The sequence below is a fragment of the Cetorhinus maximus genome, chromosome 10, assembly GCF_964194155.1.
Source record: "Cetorhinus maximus chromosome 10, sCetMax3.hap1.1, whole genome shotgun sequence".
NCBI classification, from domain to species: domain Eukaryota; kingdom Metazoa; phylum Chordata; class Chondrichthyes; order Lamniformes; family Cetorhinidae; genus Cetorhinus; species Cetorhinus maximus.
Window position 1 is genome coordinate 3,024,214 of NC_135888.1, and position 16,242 is coordinate 3,040,455.

The window sequence follows — 16,242 nt, forward strand, 5'->3', positions numbered from 1 at the left end:
CACCCACCCCCAACCCCACCTCCCCCCCCCCACACCCCCCCCCACCCACTCCCCCCCCACCCACTCCACCCCCACCCACTCCCCCCCACCCACCCCATCCCCCACCCACCCCCCACCCCATCCCCCCACTCACTCCCCCCCCCACCCCCCCCCACTCACTCCCCCCCCCACTCACTCCCCCCCACCCCCCCCACTCACTCCCCCCCCACCACCACTCACTCCCCCACCCCCACCACTCACTCCCCCACCCCCCCGCACTCACTCCCCCACCCCCCCCCCACTCACTCCCCCCCACCCCCCCCCACTCACTCCCCCACCCCCCCACTCACTCCCCCCACCCCCCCCAGGCTCACTCCCCCACCCCCCCCCACTCACTCTCCCCCCCCCCCCACTCACTCCCCCCCCCACCATCACACTCACCCCCCCCACCACTCACTCCCCGCACCCCCCCCCACTCACTCCCCCACCCCCCCCCCCACTCACTCCCCACCACCCCCCCCCACTCACTCCCCCACCCCCCCCCACTCACTCCCCCACCCCCACCCCCACTCACTCCCCCCCCCACTCACTCCCCCCCCCACCCACCCCCCACCCCACCCCCCCCACTCACTCCCCCACCCCCACCCCCCCACTCACTCCCCCACCCCCCCCACCCCCCCACTCACCCACCCCCCCCCCCCACCCACCCCCACCCCCCCACTCACCCCCCCACCCCCCACCACTCCCCCCCCCACCCCCCACCCCCCCTCCCCCCCCACACCCCCCCACTCACTCCCCCCCCACCCCCACTCACTCCCCCCCCCCACCCCCCCCCACTCACTCCCCCCCCACCCCCCCCACCCCCCCCACTCACCCCCCACCCCACCCCCCCCCACTCACTCCCCCCCCACCCCCCCCACCACCCCACCCCCCCCACTCACCCCCCACCCCCCCCACTCACCCCCCACCCCCCCACCCCCCCCACCCCCCCCACTCACCCCCCACCCCCCACCCCCCCCACTCACTCCCCCCCCACCCCCCCCACTCACTCCCCCCCCACTCACTCCCCCCACTCACTCCCCCCCCACCCCCCCCACTCACTCCCCCCCCACCCCCCCCACTCACTCCCCCCCCACCCCCCCCACTCACCCCCCACCCCCCCACTCACTCCCCCCCCACCCCCACCCCCCCCACTCACTCCCCCCCCACCCCCAACCCCCACCCCCCCCCACATCACTCCCCCCCACCCCCCACCCCCCACCCCCAACCCAACCCCCCACCTCCCCCCCCCACCCAACCCCCCACCTCCCCCCCCCACCCAACCCCCCACCTCCCCCCCCCACCTCCCACCTCCCACCTCCACCCAACCCCCCACCTCCCCCCCCCACCTCCACCCAACCCCCCACCTCCCCACCCCCCCACCCCTCCCACCTCCCCCCCCCACCCAACCCCCCACCTCCCACCTCCCCACCTCCCCCCCCCACCCAACCCCCCACCTCCCACCTCCCCCCCCCCACCCAACCCCCCACCTCCCACCTCCCCCCCCCACCCAACCCCCCACCTCCCCCCACCCCCCCCCACCCAACCCCCCACCTCCCCCCACCCAACCCCCCACCTCCCCCCACCCCCCCAGGGAGGTTCGTCAATTCTGGTCATAGGTAAATACGATGCGAAATCTCTTCATCTTGTCTCTCCCTGATAACATTTGTACCGTTTGTTTGCCTCCTTCCCTCCACCAACAACGACGACGACGACAACCTCCTCCCTCCGACTCCGCCCCCCCCCCAAAAAAAAGCTCTCACTCAAAAAAAAACTGTCGCCTCCGCCTCAAAAAAAAGCGGCTCGTTCCGGCTGGACCGCTCCACTCCGCCGCATCCTTCCGCAAGACGGGAAAGTAGCGCCTGACGGAAAAAAAAAAGAACGCGAGAAAGAGAACGATAAAAGCGAAACAACCACCCAAAAAAAAATTGGACAGGGTCGCATTAGAAACGGGTGAGAAGAGGAGGAAGGAAGGAAGGAGGTTAAAAGGAGCGTCAGCCCCCGCGGACGGAACGATGGGGAAGCTTCCATACCTGAGAAGATGAATGTTTGTTTGGAGGAGAGACCGTTGCGCGGAGGGATACACGGCGGAGGGAGGAGGGGAGGGAGGAGGGGAAGGGGGGGGGGATGCTCCCTTTCCTGTTAAGGTCTCCCTAACGGGGGAGTCGCCGCGATCCGGAGCAAAATGTCGGAGCCGGAGCAGGGCTGCACCGCCAGCGACTCGACCTTCCACCGGCTTTCATGACCCGCGGGGGGTCAAGCCGCCGTATACATGTATTTATTAATTGCTTCTGTGAAGTTAACTTATTAAAGTTTTTCTTTCTTCGATGGAAAGATGGATGTTACTTCTTCTTCTTCTTCTTAGTGCCTACAGAAAAGGTAAGAGTTTTTTATTTTTTTTTTCGGCCGCCTGCGCTTTACGGGAGCAGCTGTCAAAGGCAACCGAACCTGCTGGCTGCTCTTCTCCCCTCCCCGCCCCCTCTCTCTGGCCCCGCCCATCGGTGCTGCTGATTGGTGGATGTCCCATCAAACAAGCCAACGTTCGATTGCCATTGGTTTAGCCGCACGTCCATTATGGTTCGGTGTTTGTGTGTGTGTGTGTGTGTGTGTGTGTTGGGCGGGTGGAGGGAACGCTTGCCTTGGTCCAGGTTCGGTTGAGGTTCACACCCGCTTCAATGTGTGCGGGCTGCTTTGACCCGCTGACATTTAAAAACATCTCCGGCAACCGGGACCCGCCCGGAATAAAAAAAAATTGTGGGACCGGGAGAATTTAATCGTTAAGACGAACGATTGCGTTGCCCCCCCCCCCCCCCCCGCGTGCTCCCGCAGCCCGGAGCGAGCTGGAGCTGGCTTCCCCCTAGACACGATGACAAGTGTAATCGCCATGTTTTCCCCCCCGAGTGTCAGAGCTGAGTGGCTGTGGGTGTGTTATGTGTTGTGCTGTTCTGACAAGAGTCTGATGCAGAAAGGGACCAGGTCTTCCGAGTGACCGTCGTGTCCAGGTTTTTTAAAAAAATATATATAATCTTGGCCTCGAACTGCTGTCCTTTCAGCTCGAACGGGACGAGGTGCTTTAAACGGCTCCTCCCTCTAGCAAATGCACTGAATTTCTAATCAGGAACGTTTTGACTTCTTTTCTCCACCCCCCCCCCCATCGTCGTAGGTTTGTTTTCTATTTCAGAATTAACACTAAACCATCGCCCTCTTGTAATCGCTATTTGTTTCCATTGAGTACGTACAATTAATTGCGCAATAAGCGCGCACAAACCTGCAATCAAGACTGTCCTATCTTATACTTCGCACAGTGGTTTGCACATGTGTCGTTCCTGCTTTCCTTTTTTTTCCTTCTTTAATCGGGTTGGGCAGGCTCGATGACAAGTTTTTACACCACTGACATTTTTTTTTTCCCCCCCCAGCAGTGATATAATGTATTCACTGTTGATTATTATGGTAGCCACAGATGCCCTGACTCGAAGCTTCCTTCATGTAAAAGTCACACCCTTCCCGTGTCCAAATATAGAAAGCATAGGCTCTGAAAGACCTGCTCAGTTACTTTCCAGTCCTTTTGAAGACCAGCTTATGGTTTCGTTGATTTGTGCAGATGAGCTGCAACTACTTTCACCGTGTTGCCAATTCCTGTTCCGTCAAAATAAGTGGATGTAGTAGTGGTGGAACATGCAGCCCCATTCTGGTTTCTAAACTCGAAAGGTCAGTCAGGCCGACTTTGGAAAAGTCTCAAAGTTTATTATACTTGAATAGTTTTCTGTACCATACATTTTTCCACGAAAAATATACACATCAGGACTTGATAATACAGAGTAAATAAAAAGATTTAATTAAAGTATATGGTAAATGCATGTGACCAATGAAAGCCCTTCGTGTGTTTGTGTGTGTGCACGCATTTAATTTTTGTACCCTCTTCAAATTGTGGTTGTTGCTTTGTAATTGTTGGACCCATTTTTGCATCGATACATAATTTAAATATTGAAAGTTGCAATTAGCAGATTTCTTGTCTTCCTGTTACCGTTAGTGGATTTGGAAGCATTGATAAAAAATTCATTCTCAGGATGTGGGTATTGCTGGCAAGGCCAGTATTTATTGCCCATCTTTTGTTGCCCTGAAAAGGTGGTGGTGTGGTGTCTTCTTGAACTGCTGAATCTTTCTAGTGGTTTGATACAACTGAGAGGCTTGCTAGGCCACTTCCGAGAGCCTTAAGAGTCAATTATGTTTTGGAAGGTCAGACTGGGTAAGAAAGGAAGATTTATTTTCCCTTTTTTAAAAAAAAAAGGTGAGCCAGCTGGGTTTTCACAACAGTCCAACAGCTTCATGGTCAATCTTTATTTCCGGATTTTAAAAATTGAATTCAAATTCCTAAACTACCCTGATGGGATTTGAATTCCGATTCTCTGGTTTTAGTCCATGCTTCTGGATTACTGGTTCAGTAATGTATTCACTATGCTACCATACCTAGCTTATGATGTGAATTAATTTGTTTTACAGTAATGCATATATTCAGTTGACATTGTTTTGATAAGCAGTCACAAATAATGTAGTAGAGCAAAATTTGTTTCTAACTGTAGTTGGGGCAATCCAAAACAGATATTTTACATGTCATAGATTTAACAAATGTTGATCAACCTTTCGTTAGCAATTACCAACAGATTTTAGTTTGGATTGTGAATAAGTATTGGGAACCTACCAAATATTTTCTTTAGCAGCAGCCAACTTGCAAAATGGGCATTTGTGCCTGTTTCAAGCAATGGGCTTAGAGCAGCTATTCAAAGCTAGCATATGATGCCTTGGGAGAAATTTCTAGTTACATATTAGATATCTTGCTGTTCTAATCACAGTATTGGTTGAGTGTAGAGCTCTTATCTGCTTAATTAAAAATTAACTTTTCTAGTGTTTATTGTCATACCTGCCTATGCTTCTAAGTTGCTTTGATTATAGTACATCAGTAAGGTGTCTTTAATGGGTTATTACAAATTTCATGACCTGTTCCTCGGAAGAGCTCAGTTGACATTTGGGAAGAAGAAAAGTGACATAGCTTAAAGTAGAATAATATAGTTGGTGAATTGTGGGTGTGGTAAAACCTTGGGTCCTGTTTGGGCTGAGAATTTATGCACAAGTCCAATATAAAAGTGCAATTGATCCTATGGTATTTATTGGGTAATATGAGGTACTTCCATTAATTTATTTCCATTTCTGTCCTCCACATATGCCCTTCCTTAAAATTTTCCCAGAACACAGCTGTGAAGGCTGTCAGTCATCGTGATTTTGTGGTGTAATTCTTCTACATGAGTGCTTTTGCAGAATTGCAAATAGTTTCATATCTGCCTGAAATATTGATGAATTTCTGGCCAGCTGACCTTTTTATAGGTTGTATACTGATTTAAAAGACAATGTAGAACAGATCTGTGTAATGGGCACTTCTGTGTGTTTATAGAAACAAATTATTACAGTGGTTCAAATATGGCAGTACCATAATGTGTGACAGCATAACTGACATTTTGGGCATCATGTTACAATTTCATTCCAGATTAGGCAAGTGCACATTGGGGATCAACTTTCAAAAAGGCCTGAGTAATAATCTCTGCTCAATTTCAAAATATTTATTGTGGACTGTGATGATGTAAAGAGCTAATACAGTGGAGGGTTCTTGTGAGGATTTCAGAGGCCAGGGTAGCAGTGATAACAGTAACTAAAGTTATAAACTTTCTGTTCTATGGTTGGATTCGCAACACCTTGAAGAGTTTTCTTTCTATTCATTTACAAGATGTCCAACTGAGCTGAGCTATGAAGCCTTGTTCTATTCATCATGACTACTCACTTCTATCTTTGCAACATCATCTCTGCCTTTACCTCTATTTTAGCTCTCCCCAACTGCCAGCAGCTAAAACCCTTATATCTACGCTTCTGTTATCTCCAGACTTGACTTCTCAATTTCCCTTCTCACTGGCTGCTTGAGTGATACTCTTAGTTTGTCCATAGCTCAACCTGGTGTCCTGCACGAAGTCACAATTGCCCATTACCAACTTTCATTAGCTCCGTTTTTCTCAACAACTCTGAATTTAAAAAAAAATTATCCTCATTTAGTAATTGTGTGCAGCTTCACTCCATCTTGCCTCTGGAGCTTCTGTCAGCCTATTCTGCAGCTAGTACTTTATGGCTTTCTAAATTTTTCTCTCTTTCATTCCACTATCAGGGTCAGAACCAATGGTAATCTCTTTGGCTGTGCAAACTCTCCTTTCACTGGATGGCATTGTTTTTTGCCTGTAAATTATTCTTAGGGCTCTTGTTTCTTTAGCTATACTAACCTGTTGTAATGGTGTATGAGCTTTGTTTATTTTGCTGATGTAAACTTTATGGTATCAATTCGTTTAGAAATAAAATCTGAATGTAGTAGACCTTGAATATTTCATGAGTTGTCTTCCAACACCTGTATAAGTCAGGTGGAAGTGGGAGGACAGATGCACCAACATCAGTGTCCTCTCACAGGCAGGCACCACAAGCACCAAGGCTATGATCATCTGCCATCAGCTTCATTGGGTCATATAATTCAGATGTCAGATACCAGGCATCCAAAGCAGGTCGGCTTCTCGCAGCTTAGTCAGGGCAGATGCACTGGAGGATGACCGAAGGAGCGCTTCAAGGATGTGCTGAACTGCAATATTGACATCAACTCCTGGGAGACCATTGTCTTGGATCAAACCAGATGGCAGCAGTGTCTGCTGGGATCCTTCTACATTTTGGGACCCATCAACAACAAAATGAAGAGGAAAAGAAAGTGTGGCGAAAAGAACACGCTATGACCCGAATTGATAAAACACGACCAGACATCCCATATGACAACAAATGCCCTTCATGCCATAAAATCTGCAGGTCCCAAATCGGCCTCATCAGCTATCCTTGGATATCCTCGATAGCGAGGGATTTCCATATAATAATAATAAGCCTATAGTTCCTTAAATAGTGAAACATGGATGTGTTTTTCAGCAATGTGTATAAAGAAGAATAAATTGTTGACTTGAGTTGCTTTGAAGTTAAACTTGTGTTATTTTGCTTTGGTCCAGGGAAAAAATATCTTGCTTTTAGGCTGCTGCTGAAAGGCCCCTGCTGAAAAATAGTATCTGGAGGCAGGAAACCTATTCCCAGAGCTCTTGAAATGCTGTTCTGTCACAATGTTCTTAATTTTGCTGTGTTTTTGTGGATGTTTTCTTGTTTTTTTTTCACCTATTTCCCCCCCTTGAGGAGCCTGTCTGTACGGAGGGTGAGGTAGAAATTATAAATAGTTAAGGCAGCTAAAAGGTGGGCATGTAAAGAAATAAATGAGGCATTAAACAAAAAGAGAATTATTTTCCTTTTTATTTGTAAATTGCAGAATGTAAACAAGAAGGCTACAAAAATCTGACTTCTGTCTAGAAACATTAGCATTCATCCTTAAATGCTACTCCTCCAACTTGTTCCCAATTGTGACTTTTTTTTTGTAAAAGTAATTGTACCTAGTTAGCTATTTTGATTATTCCACTGATAAGTGTACTATATAGTAGAGTATTGAACGATTTCTAAATTAGGAAAATACCAGATTTGTTTTCTCTGGGTGACTGCAGTTAGTGTCCATGTTTCCAAAATTGGCCTCCATATCTCTCCAATGATGGGTATAACCAGTCATGACACCTGCAAATGTTGAAAGAATGCAGGTGGAGATTTCCTGGGTAGCTGGGATCAAATCTAACATGTCAGTTTCTTTATACTTGCCCAACCATCCCATCCCCATGCTTACCAGACCAAATCTGAAATTTGGTTGTCTTGGCACGATGCTTGAAGGTTGTAGCATCACAGCTGGCATGTTTTTGGGGGCAATGGGGTGTGGCAAGTGAAGACTTGCAACAGACTGCCAGTCCACATTAGAGAGTTTAAAAAAAACTAATTAGTAATGCTAATAGTTCTAATGCTTCGTGATGTGACATGTCAGTCTTTGTGCTCACTGACCTGCATTGGCTCTTAGTTAAGCAAAGGCTTGATTTTAAAATTTTCATCCTTATTTTCAAATCCCTCCAAGGCCTTGCCTCACCTCTCTGTCTAACCTCCTTCAGTCCTACAACCCTCTTGAGATATATAAGTTCCTCCAATGCTGACCTCTTGTGCATCTCCAATTTTAATCGTCCCACCATTGGTGGCTATGGCTTCAGCTTCCAAAGCTCTTAGCTCTCTACTTCTCTACCTCTTTTTCCTTCTTTAACTATTTGACCTCTGCCCTAATATCTGCTCATGTCGTTGGGTGTCAAATTTTCTTTGACACCCCTGTGAAGCATCTTTGGGACATTTTGCATACATTAATTTACTTAATAAATACAAGTTGCCCTTGTTTTTTAGACTTTGTAGGCATTTGTACAAGAACAGGCTGTTTCAATTGAATTCATTCAATGTGAAAGCTTAAGGGTATAAAGTCTTGAGGTGTCTAATGTATTTTTATAATAGATTATCATGGTTTTACACTGTAAAGAGTTGTATTAGGAGTGAAAGATTACATTTGCAACATACATAGTGGTAAAATCTAAATGATAATTGCTGCTACTGGTATCCAGTTTGCTGACTGACGAGCTTGGGAGACATGGTATTTTTTCAGAGCTTTTGCAAATCGGTTGACAAATGTTTCAGATGACAACTCCAAATCAGAAAGGTATGATATTTACTTTAAATATATATAACTATATTAACTTTAAGCCATTTTCCTTGCTCCTCTACCTCTTATTTCAATAAAATATGTAAGTTCAACTTAAAGAAAGGACATGTATTTGTATAGTGCCTCATTGTGACTACTCGGAAATATCCAAAGTGCTTCACATACGTTGCATTGCTTTGAAGTGCATTTGCAGTTATGTAGGCAAATACAGTAGACATTTTGTGCATAAAAGCCACTTAAAGCAATGCTAAAAATGAGTGACCTTTTAGTTGATGACTGAGGAACAATGCTGACCAGGACACCAGAAATAATACTACAACAACAACTTTTATATAGTGTAATGTAATAACATTCCAAGGCATTTCACAAGTGTGTTTTTAAAACAAAATTAGACATTGAGCCATATAAGGTGATACGGGGGCAGATACCAAAAGTTTGGTCAAAGAGTTACATTTTAAGGAGTGTTGAAAGAAAGAAAGAGGGAGAGCCAGGGAGACTTGGGGTGGGAATTCCAGAGCCTAAGGTCTTGGCAACTGAAAGCACAACCACCATTGGTGGAGCAATTAAAATCAGGGATACTTGAGAGGCCAGAATTGCATAAGAGCAGAAATCTTGGAGATTGTGAGACAGGAGGAGATTAGAGTTTGGGAGGGGCGAGTCCATGGAATACTTTTTCAAATGGGGGGTAGTGTAATCTTTGAGCCTAATCAATTGGCAGATTAGCAGTTTTAGTATTGCACTGGTGTCAGTTTTACTGAGATATAGCACTCATCTTGGATGCAGAAAATGTGGGCAATGAATTGATCTAAGCTGACATTCAATTTATTGGCTTTGTAGGTTATTTGTTTCTTTAAATTCTGAATGTTGAGGTATTTTAGCTTAAAACATGGATTTTATTGCTGATGTGTTATTCTTCCTTTGGGGACATGGATGGTTAATTTGTTGATTTGTCAGGGGTGTGGGTGATTTAGATGGTTTTCGGTTGGGGTAATCTATGTTGACATTAGGTGATTTTGGTTAGGATGCACTGGGGTTGCTGTGACTTGGTTTTAGTTTCCTGCGCCAGGTACAGGAGGAGAATGGTCCACAGGGTTCCTACTATCTTGTGAACTCTGCTGGAAATGTATGTGTAGATCTTGAGTATGGGCAAGGCTGGGCATGAGTGCCGAATTAATTGAATATCTCAGCAACATCCTCAGTTCACAACTCTCAAATAAGGAATAGTTGTTAATCATAACAAAAATATAAGAAGCAGGAATAGGCCATACAACCCCTTGAGCCTGTTCCACCATTTAGTAAAATCATGGCTGATCCTTGTGACCTTAATTCCACTTCCTCACCTGATCCCTGTACCCTTTAATTCATTAGTCTAAAAATCTACTCAATGGGATTCCGCATCCACAGTTCTCATGGGCAGAGAATTTTAAAGTTTCACAACCCTTTGAGTGAAGCAATTTCTTCTCTCGGCCTGAAACAGCCTCTCCCTTATCTGAGACAGCTCCCTAGTTCTAGACTCCACAGCCAGGCAAAATAGCTTTTACACTACTAAGAATTTCAATGAAATCACCTCTTATTCTTCTAAACTTCTAAGAATGCTGGCCCATTCTATTTAATCTCTCCTCTGAGGACATCTCTCGCTTGCCAGGAATCAATTTAGCGAACCTTTGTTGCACCCGCTCCTAAGGAAAGTATATCCTACCTTGGGTGAGGAGATCAAAACTCTACAGTACTTCAGGCGTGGTCTCACCAATGCCCTGTAAAATTGCAGCAAGGGTTCCTTACTCTTTATAACTCACCCCCTTGCAATTAAAACCAGCATACCATTTGCTTTCCTAATCACCTATTTCCTGTATGTTAATTGTCTTTGTTTCTCATACAAGGATACCCAAATCCCTCTGAACAACGTTTGATAGTTTCACATCTTTCAAAATAATATTGGGCCATAACTTCTGAGCACCCCAAAGGTGCACTGGGGAATCCCTCTCAAAAGTTCCCAGATAAGAGTTTGCACAGCAATTGCCCAGAATTGCACACTTCCTCTGGACAATTCCCCTGCTCTGGGAACCATCCAAAAGTGTGATTTAAATCACAAAGTTCAGATGGTTTTGCCAGGGTCACACCAATAATTACCCAGAAAAAGTTAGAATTAAAACCTCTTGCAACTTCTGGATCACTATTCTGAACACTCCCATCCCGCCACCTCCACCAAGGATCCCACCTCCTCTCCCTGCCTCCCCACCCCCCAAATCCTATCCAGTTACCTCCCTGACTTGTCAATTTCATTGGCCATTTAAAATTGCCTGCTTTATAGTAGCTAGTGGCATAAAAAAGGGGGCATGGCTTCGTTGAATCTGCCAGAGCTGCACTTCACTGGGGCTTGCAAGAAATCTTTTGACGCGGGCCCCAAGCAGCTCCAGCGATTGGAAAGATTAGTGTAATTTTCAAGGGCGGGTAAGTATGTATTTATTTCTTCTAACTCCTGTGGGTCATCTCTTTCTGACACTGGTTAGAAGCTACGGCCCATTCTGTTTTTCAATTCACCAAAGTGAGTAACCTCCCATTTTCCTCACATTATACTCCATTTTTCATCTTGCCAGCTCATTTAGCTTATCTGTATCCATTTGCAGCTCTGTGTCCTCCTCACAGCTTACTTTTCCACCTAGATTTGTATCATCAGCAAAATTGAATACATTACACTGAAATCCACTATCTGAATCTTTAATCTAGTCATTAATAGCTGAGGCCTCAGCACTGATCCTTGCAGCACCTCAGTATGAACAGCCTGCCAACCTGAAAATGACCAATTTATTCCTACTCTCTATTTTCTGTCCTTTAACCAATCCATGCTAACAACTTAATCCCTATTGAGTCCTTATCATGTGTAACAATCGTCCATGTGGCAGCTTATGAAAATTCAAATATACTGTACATCTGGTTCCACTTTATCGACCTTGTTGGTTACCTGCTCAAAAAATATTCTAATAAGTTATCAAACACAATTCCCCTTCCATAAAATCACGTTGACTCTGTCTAATCATATTTTTTCTCCCAAGTGCCCTGATACCACTTCCTTAATGATGGATACCAGCACTTTTCCCAACAATTGATGTCAGGTTAACTGTAGTTCCCTGTTTTCTCTATTTCTTGAATGGCAGTGTTATATTTAAGGTACTAGAGCTATCAGCGTCTTTTAGTTAAGAACTTCAAGGAGAACTTTATAAAATTCTAATATTGCACTATATATTGAGGAGAGAAGAGGATATAATGCTGTGGAGCAGAAGCATGCAGGATTGGTAAATACTGATCTCAGTTCTCAATTTAAAACTTGCCCTATGGGAAGACATTGGGTGTATGCTGAATGTCTCCGCTAAAGGGATGGCAGGAGGAAAACAAAAAGAATGTCCTGTGCATATGTCTAAGCAGCTGCCTAAGTGATCTTAAGTAGTGGTCTGAGAGCAGGATGTATGAGCTAGGAGAAGTCTTATGTGGAGAGCAAAGTAGAGAAACAACAGACTTTTAACTTCTTCTCTAAAACCTGCTTGTATAATCACAACTGATCTATCGCAAACACCTGGAAGCAAAAATCAAAATGGAATGTGATTAGAATTGTTGCCAACAACCACTTTTATGTCAAAGGCGCTTTATAAATATAACGTTCCTAGGTGCTTCCCAGAAGCATTATAAAACAAAGTATGACACCAAGCCATGTAAGGAGATATTAGGTCAGATGACCAATGGCTCAATCAAATAGGTTTTAAGGAGTGTCTCAATGGAGAAAAGATAGAGGAGGAGAGGTGTAGGGAAGGTATTCTAGAGTTTGAGGCCAAAGCAGCTGAAGGCACAACCGCCAATGGTGGAACGAATTTAAAATTGGGGATGCAGAATAGGCTAGAATTAGAGGAGCCAGACATCTGAAAGGGTTGTAGGGTTGGAGGAGGTTACAGAAATAGGAAGGGGCAATACCATGGAGGAATTTGAAAACGAGGATAAGAATTTAAAAATCAAGATGTTGCTTGACTGGGATCCAGTGTAGGTCAGCGAGCACAGGGGTGATAGGGAAACAGGACATAGTGCAATTTAAAACATGGCCAGCAGAGTTTTAGATGACCTCAAGTTTATGGAGGTTAGAATATAGGAGAGCAGCCAGGAGTTGCACTAGTCAAGTCTAGTGGTAACAAAGACATGAATGAGGGTTTCGGCTGCAGATGAGCTGAGACAGGGTGAAGTCAGGTGATATTACAGAGGTGAAAATAGGTTGTTTTAGTGATGGCACAAATAAGAATATATAATATAATTGACGTTCATAATGATTCTAAAGTTTTTGCTTCCTCTGTATTCCTGGTAACTGCATGATTTTGGGTTTTGGCAGACAGTGGATGTGCTTTACACAATAATCGCATCCAGCTTTGAGGTCACAAATTGCAGTATTTATAAACAAAAAGTAAAGCAATACTATTAATAGATAAATGCTGCTTTAGCTGAATGTATTTTCCCCCCTTCTAACTTTTTCTGCCCTCCTATGTTGCTTGATGAATCGCTCACCATTCAACACAATCTGTAGATTTCATATATATGGCGCTGTGAAGCTTTAAAAGGCTGCTTCATGCTTGATAAAGGAAGCAGCATGGATATTTTGTATTAATTTGCTACATGAGTGTGATCTTTATCTGTTGTTGGGTATATTGGAATGGTTGGGCTGTTTTTAAACTGACAGGTATGTTCATTTAGTTTACACAGTGGTTTGAGTCTTGAACTCTATTGTAAATAGTCAGAAAGAATAGTCTTCTTAGGCAGTAAAGCTATTTAATTATATTATTTTAAATGTGGACTTAGGCAGCAGAGTTTTGGGTTCATGTAGGATAGAATATGAGAAGCCAGCCAGGAATATATTGAAATGGTCAAGTTTAGTGGTGGTAAAGGCATGGGTGAGGGTTTCAGGATGAGGTGAGGCAGGAGCAGAGTCAGCTTATGCTATAGAGGTGGAAATAGGTAGCCTTGTGTTGGCACGGATATATGATCAGAAGCTTACCTCGAAGTCAAATATGACACCAACAGTTTGGTTTGACCTCAGACGGTTGCAGGAGTGAGGGATGAAGTCAGTGGCTCAAACAGAGTTTGGTCTATGTAGTTAGTGGAGAAAGTTTCTGCTTATCCAGTGCTGGATTTCAGGCAAGCAGCCTGACAATTTAGGGGCAGTAAAGGAGCCAAGAGGCAATGGTCAACACGGGAGGCAATGGCGTAGTGGTATTGTCACTGGACCAGTGATCCAGAGACCCAGGGTAAATGCTCTGGGGACTTGGGTTCGAATCTCGCCACAGCAGATGGTGGAACTTAAATTCAGTAAAAATCTGACAATGCTGACCATGAAACCATTGAACGAATAAAAAATGAGGTGGTGCTGAGGTAGAGCTGGGTGTTATCAACAAACATGTTAAAACTGACAACTGTTTTTCCAGATGATATTGCCAAGAAGCAGCATGTAGACTAGAAATATATGGGGCATTTGGTGGGGGGCGGGGGCAGGCAGGCAGGCACCAGAGGTAATGATGTGGGAGTGGGAAGAGAAATCATTGCATATGATTTTCTGATGACAACTGGATAGGTAAGAATGTAATCAGGTCAGTGCACTTCCACCCAGCTGGATGATAGTGGAGCGGAGTTGGAGGATGGTATGGCCTGTCTAGTCAAAGGTTGCGGACGGGTTGAAAAGGGAATCCTGACTTGGAACTATATCGCCAGTCCTTCACTGCCACTGGGTCAAAATTCTTGAACTCTCTTTCTAATAGCAATGTGGGTGTATCTGCAACGCATGGACTGCAGCAGTTCAAGAAGGCAGCTCACAACCACCAGCTCGAGGACAATTAGAGATGGGCAACCAAAGCTGGCCTGGCCAGCAATGCCCACATCCCGTGAAAGAATTTAACAAAAAAGTATATTTATAAGAATAATCAGGTGTCTTTTTTTTGTTTTGTCCTTGCTAATTCTCTCCTCCTATGCTGCTAAAATGATGCTGTGAACGCTGACGATGAATCTCAATGGGCCTGAGTGGGTGGTGGAATGAGGTGTGTCATGGAGCACATCACATTTAACCATGATCCTGTCCTTGCCTGATGTCCGTACATGTGCAATTCCAGCAGTTGTTGGGTAGTCATCAGGGAATCTTAACTGAGTTTCCCCTCCCTGACAAAGGGATGCTGAGGCCAACTTTAGTTTTCCCCATGGTATTTTCACTTTGCCTGTCTTGCAGTGAATAGAATTACATTAAAATTGTCATTTTGTTTGAATTTGTGCTTGGATAGTTTGGTTCTAAAAATGGACTGCTCTTACTGTGTGGGCAATGAAAATAATACCTTTTAACAACCCTTTATAATGTGCCTAAAAATGTTGTGCTTCCCTCCCTTTAATAACAATTTTTGAATCTCAAGGTTAAAAAAAAAGTAACAAATGTGCAAAGCACTATCATGCCCTGAATAAGCTTCTGTTTACTGGTAAGCTGGCGTAGTTTCTTGATTTATATGCAACAATTATTTACTATCATCAGTATAGTGCAAATGCTGCAAAATTAGTTCCAAGCATAAAATTGGTTATGGAATCCAAACTTTAAGCCACATGCACTCATAAGACAAAACAGATTGAAATGAAGGCTGATCCTAACTCTACGCAGGAAGGAAAACCTATAGTCACGCTACCCAACTTGCTCAACTGCCCTGCAACCACCTTCCCATTTCCCTATCTAGAAGACTATTCCACATGCTGATCATTCAGTATGTGAAGAAGAATTTTCTGGCATTAGTTCTAAAGTTCATATGAATTAAACAATGACAGAATTTCAAAACCCTCTTGGTAGCATTTGTGCAGTCGCAATCATGAACTGATGTCTTAAAAATATTGTTATTGGTCCAAGAACATTGAATTAATGAAATTCGGTGTAGTTTGTCTCCATTTGTGTTTTAAATTTAAATTTTAGATCCAAACATTCAGTACAGCATTTTGAAATACATTTGGTATGTTGGAATTTCTAATTTTGAAACTATTTATATCCATATTAGATTTCATATCTCCATGTTAGTATTGCAAATACTGGATATTTTGTAATTGCCTTTGCTGCCATGTGAGGATTATTGACTGAGTTTATGTTCTTTCCTCCTTTATCTTAACTTGCATGGTCTTGACTTTTATTTAATGATTATAGAAGTCCTTGATGGGTTTGTTAATGCATTAGCATAAGTTGCAAATCTCAAATGAAATCAGAAATGTTAATTTGAAGAATAAGTGCAGGAGATATCTTCCCTTCCCCTGAACTCGCCATCAATTTTTAGAACTTTGCCCTGGTAATTTCTTTGCTGCAGTGAAGTTGGACAAATGATGACAAGTGCCACATCACTATTATAAAAACAAAAAGCTAAAAGCTACTGCGGATGCTGGAAATCCAAAACAAAAACAGAATTACCTGGAAAAACTCAGCAGGTCTGGCAGCATCGGTGGAGAAGAAATCAGTTAACGTTTCGGGTCTTCATGACCCTTCGGCAGAACATCAC

General features: G+C 44.6%; 1 protein-coding gene and 1 long non-coding RNA gene across 7 annotated transcripts in view; one reads left to right on the forward strand and one right to left on the reverse strand.

Annotated features, from left to right (window-relative positions):
- Positions 1-16,242, reverse strand: part of LOC144685408 (uncharacterized) — a 1,061,419-nt gene that overhangs the window by 713,945 nt on the left and 331,232 nt on the right. The gene's annotated exons all lie outside the window — the stretch shown is intronic.
- Positions 1,955-16,242, forward strand: part of rc3h2 (ring finger and CCCH-type domains 2) — a 116,159-nt gene continuing 101,871 nt past the window's right edge. For 4 of the 6 annotated variants that reach the window (XM_078549821.1, XM_078549827.1, XM_078549823.1 and 1 more), the window contains exon 1: positions 2,162-2,397. The gene's annotated coding sequence lies outside the window, so the exon portion shown is untranslated. Of the gene's footprint in view, positions 1,972-2,161; positions 2,398-4,146; positions 4,265-16,242 lie in introns of those variants that run through there. The other 2 variants (XM_078549822.1, XM_078549826.1) reach the window with 2 other exon arrangements.